We start from the raw sequence: 10,327 nt of genomic DNA on the forward strand, positions 1-10,327 counted from the left end.
AAAAATGAACCTCAGGTCCTTTATTATCCTTGCTCTGAAAGGAAAATCAGTATTGCTTACACTGAGCTCAAAGCTGGAATGTTTGGAAGAAGTATCTTTCTCATTCACCTCCTTCCCCAGAGACATTGAGGCTGGGTGCCCAGGCTATAGAGGAAACCTGAGGTCAATGGAAGCCCTTCTTCAAAACCCTGACCTGGGTGGCTTTTATCTGCTCTTCACCTGAAGGAGACCTGGCCCTTGAGACTACATGGAAACAACTTTGGATTTAGAGTCAGGAGTTGACCTCAGTATTGCATGACCCTCATTAAGGCACATAAACTCCTCATGTTTATTTTAGGACTGTCAAAAGTAGGGATGTCATGCATGTCTGAGCCAGGTCACACAATACTTCTTTTTATCACAAGGAGGTAGAAAGTCAGGATTCTGGGAGACAGATAGAAGGCCAAGGGTATCTATCTCTGACTCTCTGTGGAAGGTAAGTCTATAAAATTCACACATTATCTGGTTACAGCTTCCTCTGTCTGAATGTGAGACTGTGCAAATATCTTGGATCTAACTTCATTTACTTGTGTTTGAGGACAAAACAAACACCTCCCCCACAAAATGACTTCCCTGGTGAATCAGATGGTAAACAGTCCACCTGCAATGTGGGAGACCTGGGTTTGATCCCTGGGTTGGGAAAATCCCCTGAAGGAGGGCATGGCAACCCACTCCAGTATTCTTGCCTGGAGAATCCCCATGGACAGAGGAGCCTGGCAAGCTACAGTCCATGGGGTCGCAAAGAGTTGGACAGAACTAAGTGACTAAGTACACATAGCTGTAGTAATCAAAACAGTATGGTTTGACACAAAAACAGACAGATCCATGGAACAGAGAGCCCAGAAATAAACCCATACACCTACAGTCAAGTAATCTATGACAAAGTGAGCAAGAATATACAGTGAAGACAAGTAATATAGAAAAGGTGGGCAGTTACTTGTAAAAAAATGGAATTAGAATATCCCTTTCCACCATACAGTAGTCATGTGGATGTGAGAGTTGGACTGTAAAGAAAGCTGAGCACCAAAGAATTGATGTTTTTGAACTGTAGTGTTTGAGAAGATTCTCAAGAGTCCCTTGGACTGCAAGGAGATCCAACCAGCCCATTCTAAAGGAAATCAGTCCTGAATATTTATTGGAAGGACTGATGCTGAAGCTGAAGCTCAAATACTTTGGCCACCTGATGTGAAGAACTGATTTATTGGCAAAGATTCTGATGCTGGGAATGATTGAAAGCAGGAGGAGAAGGGGATGACAGAGGATGAGATGGTTGGATGGCATATAAATACACGGACACAGACATGAGTTTGAGTAAGCTCCAGGAGTTGGTGATGGACAGGGGAGCCTTACGTGCTGCAATTCATGGGGTCGCAAAGAGTTGGACATGACTGAGTGGCTGATATGAACTGACCTGAAATTCCACCATATAGAAAAAGAAATTCAAAATTATTTGAAGACCCAAATATAAGGTACAGCACTATAAAACTTTGAGGAAAGGACATGGGCAAAACATTCTTTGATATAAATCCTAAGAATATTTTCTTAGATTAATCTTCCAGTGCAAAAGAAATATAAGCAAAAGTTAACATATACAACTTAAAAGCTTTTACACAACAAAGGAAACCATCAACAAAATTAAAAGATAACCTGTAGAATGTGAAAAAATATCTGCAAATAACGTGATCAACAAGAGATTAGTATCTAAAAGATACTAACAGCTCCAACCAATCAATACCAAAATAACCCAAACAATCCAATCAAAATATGAGCAGAAGACTTGAAGATTTTTTCAAAGAAGACATATAGATGGGCCAACAGACACATGAAAAGATGATCAACATCGCTTACTATTTAGGTATCACCTCACACCAGTTAGAATAGGTACCATTGTAATGTCTACAAATAACAAATGCTAGAGAGGATGTGGCAAAAAGAAAACCCTAATACATTCTTGATGGTAATGTAACTAACTTGGTGTGGCCACTATAATGAACAGTATGGACAGCATAAAGATTACTTTAAAAAGCTAAATAGAACTATCAATTCCACCAATAACCTACCAATTCCACTACTGGGTATGTATCCAGACAAAACAAAAAACAAAACTCTATTTCAAAAAGATACATGGACACCAAGTTCATAGAAACACTATTTTCAGCAGCCAACACATGGAAACAACTCAAGGGCCCATCAACAAACGATTGGCTTAAGAAATGGTGAGACACACACACACACAATATAATATTACTCAGCCATGTAAAAGAATGAAATTGCTATTTGCAGCAACGTGGGTGGATGTATAAAATATTATGCTTAGTGAAATAAATCAGTGGAAAAAGAAACAATGTATGATATTACTTATATATAGAATACACTAATAATATAAATACATACACAAAACAGAAACAAATTTACAAATATAAAACACAAATTTATCATTACCAAAGGGGAGAGAGAAGGGTAGGGGATAAATAGGAGTATGGAATTAACAGATATAAATTACTATACATAGAATAGACAAAATAGAAAGCCCAGAGATAAATCCACGCACATATGGACACCTTATCTTTGACAAAGGAGACAAGAATATACAATGGATTAAAGACAATCTCTTTAACAAGTGGTGCTGAGAAAACTGGTCAACCACTTGTAAAAGAATGAAACTAGAGCACTTTCTAACACCATACACAAAAATAAACTCAAAATGGATTAAAGATCTACAAGTAAGACCAGAAACTATAAAAATCCTAGAGGAGAACATAGGCAAAACACTCTCTGACATACATCACAGCAGGATCCTCTATGACCCACCTCCCAGAATATTGGAAATAAAAGCAAAAATAAACAAATGGGACCTAATTAAAATTAAAACCTTCTGCACAACAAAGGAAACTATAAGCAAGGTGAAAAGACAGCCTTCAGAATGGGAGAAAATAATAGCAAATGAAGCAACTGACAACTAATCTCAAAAATATACAAGCAACTCCTACAGCTCAACTCCAGAAAAATAAATGACCCAATCAAAAAATGGGCCAAAGAACTAAATAGACATTTCTCCAAAGAAGACATACAGATGGCTAACAAACACATGAAAAGATGCTCAACATCACTCATTATCAGAGAAATGCAAATCAAAACCACTATGAGGTACCATTTCACACCAGTCAGAATGGCTGCAATCCAAAAGTCTACAAGCAATAAATGCTGGAGAGGGTGTGGAGAAAAGGGAACCCTCTTGTACTGTTGGTGGGAATGCAAACTAGTATAGCCATTATGGAGAACAGTCTGGAGATTCCTTAAAAAACTGGAAATAGAACTGCCTTATGATCCAGCAATCCCACTGCTGGGCATACACACTGAGGAAACCAGAAGGGAAAGAGACACATGTACCCCAATGTTCATCGCAGCACTGTTTATAATAGCCAGGACATGGAAGCAACCTAGATGTCCATCAGCAGATGAATGGATAAGAAAGCTGTGGTACATATGCACAATGGAGTATTACTTAGCCATTAAAAAGAATACATTTGAATCAGTTCTAATGAGGTGGATGAAACTGGAGCCTATTATACAGAGTGAAGTGAGCCAGAAAGAAAAACATCAATACAGTATACTAACACATATGTATGGAATTTAGAAGGATAGTAACAATAACCCTGTATATGAGACAGCAAAAGAGATATGATGTATAGAACAGTCTTTTGGACTCTGTGGGAGAGAGTGGGATGATTTGGGAGAATGGTATTGAAATATGTATAATATCATATATGAAATGAGTCGCCAGTCCAGGTTTGATGCACGATATTTGATGCTTGGGGCTGGTGTAATGGGACTACCCAGAGGGATGGTATGGGGAGGGAGGAGGGAGGAGGGTTCAGAATGGGGAACACGTGTATACCTGTGGCAGATTCATTTCGATATATGGCAAATCAAATACAATATTGTAAAGTTAAAAAATAAAATAAAATTTAGAAATCTCAAAAAAAAAAAAAAAAGAAAAAAAAAAAGAATAGACCAGCAACAAAGATCTACTCCTCCTCCAGGATAATGATATATAATCAGCAAAAAACTAAATCACTATGCTGTACACCTGAAATGAATATAATATGAAAACCAACTGCATTTCAATAAAAAATATCTATAATAATTCTAATGAAATATCTCCTAGACTGTTTCACTGAAAACTATAAATATTTCTGAGAGAAATTGAAGACTTAAGTTGGTGAGAGTCTTATTAAGTTTGTTAACTGAAAGATTCAACACTTCTCAAATATTATTTCTTCCTAAACCTATCCCTAGGTTTACCTCATTCAAAACAAAACAAAACAGAGCAGTCTGTTCAACTAGATATCAAAAATCACTACAATCCTACAATAGACAAGATAGAATGGTATTAATGCAAGAATAAAAGAAGTTGGCAAATTGAATCCAAAAATGGATCAATACATGTCTACCTAATATGGCACTGTAATTAGTGGTAAAAATTTATTTTGATAAATTATATGGGACCAAGCTTATTACCATAAGGGCAAAAATGTATTTGGGATTTTACTCTACATGTGAACAGAAATCAACTCCAGATAGTTTGCAGATATCAATGTAAAATTAAAACAACAAAGATTTAAAACCAGTAGAGGTGTATTTTTGTGATGTTGGAGTAACTAATGCTTCTTAAGCAGGATAAAAATGACATTAATCATTAAAAGAGATATGTTGAACTATTCAAAATAAAAAAGTTCATTTTCTCAAAACACACTATGAAATTATGAAATATTCAAAATATGTTTAAAGAAAACTATAGAAAACCCTTGAAAAATTCATGGCTAGGAGGTCTCAATATCATCAACACGAAGTATCTTCCTGAGTGATTTATAAAATTAATATGATCCCCACAAAAACATCAGTATTCTTTTTTAGGTGGTGTCACATAATTTTGGAGAAGTCGATGGCACCCTACTCCAGTACTCTTGCCTGGAAAATCCCATGGACAGAGGAGTCTGGTAGGCTGCAGTCCATGGGGTCGAGAAGAGTCGGACATGACTGAGCAACTTCACTCTCACTTTTCACTTTCATATATTGGCGAAGGAAATGGCAACCCACTCCAGTGTTCTTGCCTGGAGAATCCCAGGGAAGGGGGAGCCTGGTGGGCTGCCGTCTATGGGGTCGCACAGAGTCGGACACAACTGAAGCGACTTAGCAGTAGCAGTTACCTAATTTGGTAATACAATTCAGAAGAACTTATTAACAAGTAAGAATGAATAGGAAAACTGAAAAAATGAGAGGAAATGAGACAGTAGATATTAAAATATATAAAGCTCTATAATGAAATCAATAATATACTCACACATGAATAGACAAAAACACCAATGGAATAGAAGTAGGTTCAGAAATATTTCTATCTGCATACAGAAATTGCAAATTACTGAAAAAAATATGCTACTATTAAATAACTGTGTTGGGACAACTAGGTGACCCTTTGGAAATAATATACATTATATTTATTTGTCATTCTGTATAAAATATTAACATAACATGTTTTAGAGGTCTACATAAATACAAAAGATAAAACAAAGGAAGTACTAGGGAAAAATATGGGCAACTTCATAACTATATGCAGAAGAGTGAAAGTATTCTATTATTTTTAAAAGTTCAATTATAGTAAAAGAAAAACAACATTACAGACTACACAAAAATTTTAATGAAAAAGCATAAGCAAGGAAAAGTCTAATATCATTAATATATGAAGAACTTAAAATTATAAATTTAAAAAGCAATAGTTCTTAGAAACATGAATAAAATTCATATGGAGATAACTCAGAGATATAAAAATGGCTATTGAACATATAAAATATATTCAGTATCACTCAGAATATGATTAATGCATTAAAATTAAAATTATATACAATTTTTAAAATATTAAATTGTCAAAAATTCAAAGTAGATTGTTAGACTACCAGAAAATGATCACTTACAAACTTTGCTTCAGGGAAGTATAAAGTAGTTAAATCCCTATGGAAGAAAATTTTTCAATAACTAACAAAACTATATATCTATTTTCTCATGAACTCAGCAATTTATCTTAAAAGGGCTTCCCTAGTGGCTTTGTGGTAAAGAATCTAAAGATTCTATCTCCACTGTAGGAGACACAGATTCGATCCCTGAGTAGGGAAGATCCCTTGGAGAAAGAAATGGCAACCCACTCCAGTATTCTTGCCTGGAAAATCCCATGGACAGAGGAGCCTGGAAGGCTGCAGTCCATGGGGTCACAAAAGAGTCAGAAATGACTTGGAAACTAAGCAACTTATCTTAAAAGACATTACTTTAAAGGTATGCTTTATAAAAAAAAGGTCTTAATGAACTGGGTAATCACAATGGTGTGGTCACTCCCCTAGAGCCAGACATCCTGGAATGTGAACTCAAATAGGCCTTAGGAAGAATTACTAGGAACAAAGCTAGTGGAGGTGATGGAACTCCAGCTGAGTTATTTCAAAACCTAAAAGATGATGCTATGAAAGTGCTGCACTCAATATGCCAGCAAATTTGGAAAACTCAGCAGTGGCCACAGGACTGGAAAAGGTCAGTTTTCATTCTAATCCCAAAGGAGCACAATGCCAAACAATGTTCAAACTACAGCACAACTGCATTCATTTCACATAGGAAGGTAATGCTCAAAATCCTTCAAGCCAAGCTTCAACAATATGTGAATTGAGAACTTTCAGATGTACAAGCTGGATTTAGAAAAGGAAGCAGAACCAGAGATCAAATTGCCAACATTAATTGGATCATAGAAAAAGCAAGGGAATTTCAGAACAACAACAACAAAACATCTACTTCTGTTTCATTGACTGTGCTAAAACCTTTGACTACAAGGATCACAACAAACTGTGGAAAATTCTTAAAGAGATAGGAATACCAGACCACCTTACTGCCTCTTGGGAAACCTGTATGCAGGCCAAGAGGCATAGTTAGAACTGGACATGGAACAATACAGAGTACATGATGCTAAATGAGTGGCTGGATGATGTACAAGCTGGAATTAAGATTGCCAGGAGAAATATCAACAACCTCAGATATGCAGATGATACCACACTAAATGTAGAAAGTGAAGAGGAACTAAAAGCCTCTTGATGAAGGTGAAAGAGAAGAGCGAAAAGATGGCTTAAAACTCAACATTCAAAAAACTAAGATCATGGCATCTGGCCTCATCACATCATGGCAAGTAGATGGTGAAAAAGTAGAAACTAAAAGATTTCATTTTCATAGGCTCCAAAATCACTGCAGAAGGTGACTGCAGCCACAAAATTAAAAGACACTTGCTGCTTGGAAGCAAAGCTATGACAACCTAAACAGTTGTATTAAAAAGCAGAGACATCACATTTCCACCAAAGGTCCATATAGTCAATTCTATGTTTGTTTGTTTGTTTTTTCCCAGTAGTCGTATATGGATATGAGAGTAGGACCATAAGGAAGACTGAGCACTGAAGAATTTATGCTTTTGAACTGTGGTCTTGGAGAAGACCTTTCAGCATCCCTCTGACAGCAAGGAGATCAAACCAGTCAATTCTAGAGAAAAATCAGCATGTACACCCGTGGCGGATGCATATTGATGTATGGCAAAGCCAATGAAATATTGTAAAGTAAAAAAAAAAAATAATAAAAAAAAGAGAGAAAAAAAAAGAAAGGTTAAAAAAAATCCTGAACATTCACTGGGACGATTGATGTTGAAGCTCCAGTACTCTGCCACCTGATGTGAAGAGCTGACTCAGTGGAAAAGACCCTGAATGCTGGCAAAGACTGAGGGCAAATGAGACGGGGGCAACAGAGCATGAGATGGTTAGACGGCATGACTGACTCAATGGACATGAGTTTGAGCAAACTCAGGGAGATAGTGAAGGACAGGGAAGCCTGGTGTGCTGCAGTTCATGGGGTCACAAAGAGGCAGATACAATTTAGCAGCTGAATAACAATGCCTCTAAAAAGATGAAAATAGTTGTGCACAAGACTTTCCACTGCAATACTATTTGTAATATGCAAACTATTGGATTCTGTGTATAGATGTCCAAATTTAGGAGACTGGTTTTTAAGAGGTATGATATCTTCACACTATTACATTCATACTTTGTTATATATAATATATACTACAATATATACATACCTGTGTTATAATATATTATACTTAATATATACTTAAAATATTATATATATATATTATATGTTTTATAATATTATGTTATACTTAAAGTATACTATATATATATATTATACTTATTATATACAATAGTATACTTTGTACTACATATTTCCTACACAGTTTGCTAAGTAAGTTATATCAATCATGGCCTTCTAAATATATCAAGGATGTAGTTTCTGAGATTAAAAAGGTTATAAAGAGTTAGCATTATAAATAGCACCACTGAAGAAGGGAATGGCAAACCACTTCAGTATTCTTGCCTTGAGAACCCCATGAACAGGATGAAAAGGCAAAAAGATAGGACACTGAAAGATGAACTCCCCAGGCCAGTAGATGCCCAATATGCTACTGGAGATCAGTGGAAAAATAACTCCAGAAAGAATGAAGAGACAGAGCAAAAGCAAAAACAACACCCAGTTGTGGATATGACTGGTGATGGAAGCAAGCTCTGATGCTGTAAAGAGCAATATTGCATAGGAACCTGAAATGTTAGGTCCATGAATCAAGGCAAATTGGAAGTGGTCAAACAGGAGATGGCAAGAGTGAACATCGACATTCTAGGAATCAGCAAACTAAGATGGACTGGAATGTGTGAATTTAACTCAGATGACCATTATATCTACTACTGTGGGCAGGAATCCCTTAGAAGAAATGGAGTATCCAGCATGGTCACTCTGAAATGGTCTGAAATGCAGTACTTGGAGGCAATCTCAAAATGACAGAATGATCTCTGCTCATTCCCAAGGCAAACCATTCAATATCTGGGTAATCCAAGTCTATAGCCCAACGAGTAACACTGAAGAAGCTGAAGTTGAACAGTTCTATGAAGAACTACAAGACTTTCAAGAAAAAACACCCTGAAAAGATATCCTTTTCATTATAGGGGACTGGAATGCAAAAGTAGGAAGTCAAGAAACACCTGCAGTAACAGGCAAATTTGGCTTTGGAGTACAGAATGAAGCAGGGCAAAGGCTAATAGAGTTTTGCAAAGAGAACGCACTGGTCATGACAAACACCCTATTCAAATAACACAAGAGAAGACTGTACACATGGACATCACCAGATGATCAATGCCAAAATCAGACTGATTAATTCTTTGCAGCCAAAGATGGAGAAGCTCTATACAGTCAGCAAAACCAAGACCAGGAGCTGACTGTGGCTCAGAATATGAACTCCTTATTGGCAAATTCAGACTTAAATTGAAGAAAGTGGGGAAAACCACTAAATCATTCAGTTCAGTTCAGTTCAGTTCAGTTCAGTCGCTGAGTCGTGTCCGACTCTTTGCGACCCTATGAATCACAGCACGCCAGGCCTCCCTGTCCATCACCAACTCCCGGAGTTCAACCAGACTCACCTCCGTCCAGTCAGTAATGCCATCCAGCCATCTCATCCTCTATTGTCCCTTCTCCTCTAGCCCCCAACCCCTCCCAGCATCAGAGTCTTCTCCAATGAGTCAACTCTTCACATGAGGTGGACAAAGCACTGGAGGTTCAGCTTTAGCATCATTCCTTCCAAAGAAATCCCAGGGCTGATTTCCTTCAGAATGGACTGGTTGGATCTCCTTGCAGTCCAAGGGACTCTCAAGAGTCTTCTCCAACACCACAGTTCAAAAGCATCAATTCTTCGGCACTCAGCCTTCTTCACAGTCCAACTCTCACATCCATACGTGACCACAGGAAAAACCATAGCCTTGACTAGAAGAACCTTTGTTGACAAAGTAATGTCTCTGCTTTTGAATATGTTATCTAGGTTGCTCATAACTTTCCTTCCATGGAGTAAGTGTCTTTTAATTTCATGGCTGCAGTCACTATCTGCAGTGATTTTGGAGCCCAAGAAAATAAAGTCTGACACTGTTTCCACTGTTTCCCCATCTATTTCCCATGAAGTGATGGGACCAGATGCCATGATCTTCGTTTTCTTAATGTTGAGCTGTAAGGCAACTTTTTCACTCTCCACTTTCACTTTCATCAAGAGGCTTTTGAGTTCCTCTTCACTTTCTGCCATAAGGGTGGTGTCATCTGCATATCTGAGGTGATTGATATTTCTCCCAGCATCTTGATTCCAGTTTGTGTTTCTTCCAGTCCAGCGTTTCTCATG

Source organism: Bison bison, unplaced genomic scaffold (genome assembly GCF_000754665.1).
Source record: "Bison bison bison isolate TAMUID 2011002044 unplaced genomic scaffold, Bison_UMD1.0 scf7180017864061, whole genome shotgun sequence".
Taxonomy (NCBI): domain Eukaryota; kingdom Metazoa; phylum Chordata; class Mammalia; order Artiodactyla; family Bovidae; genus Bison; species Bison bison.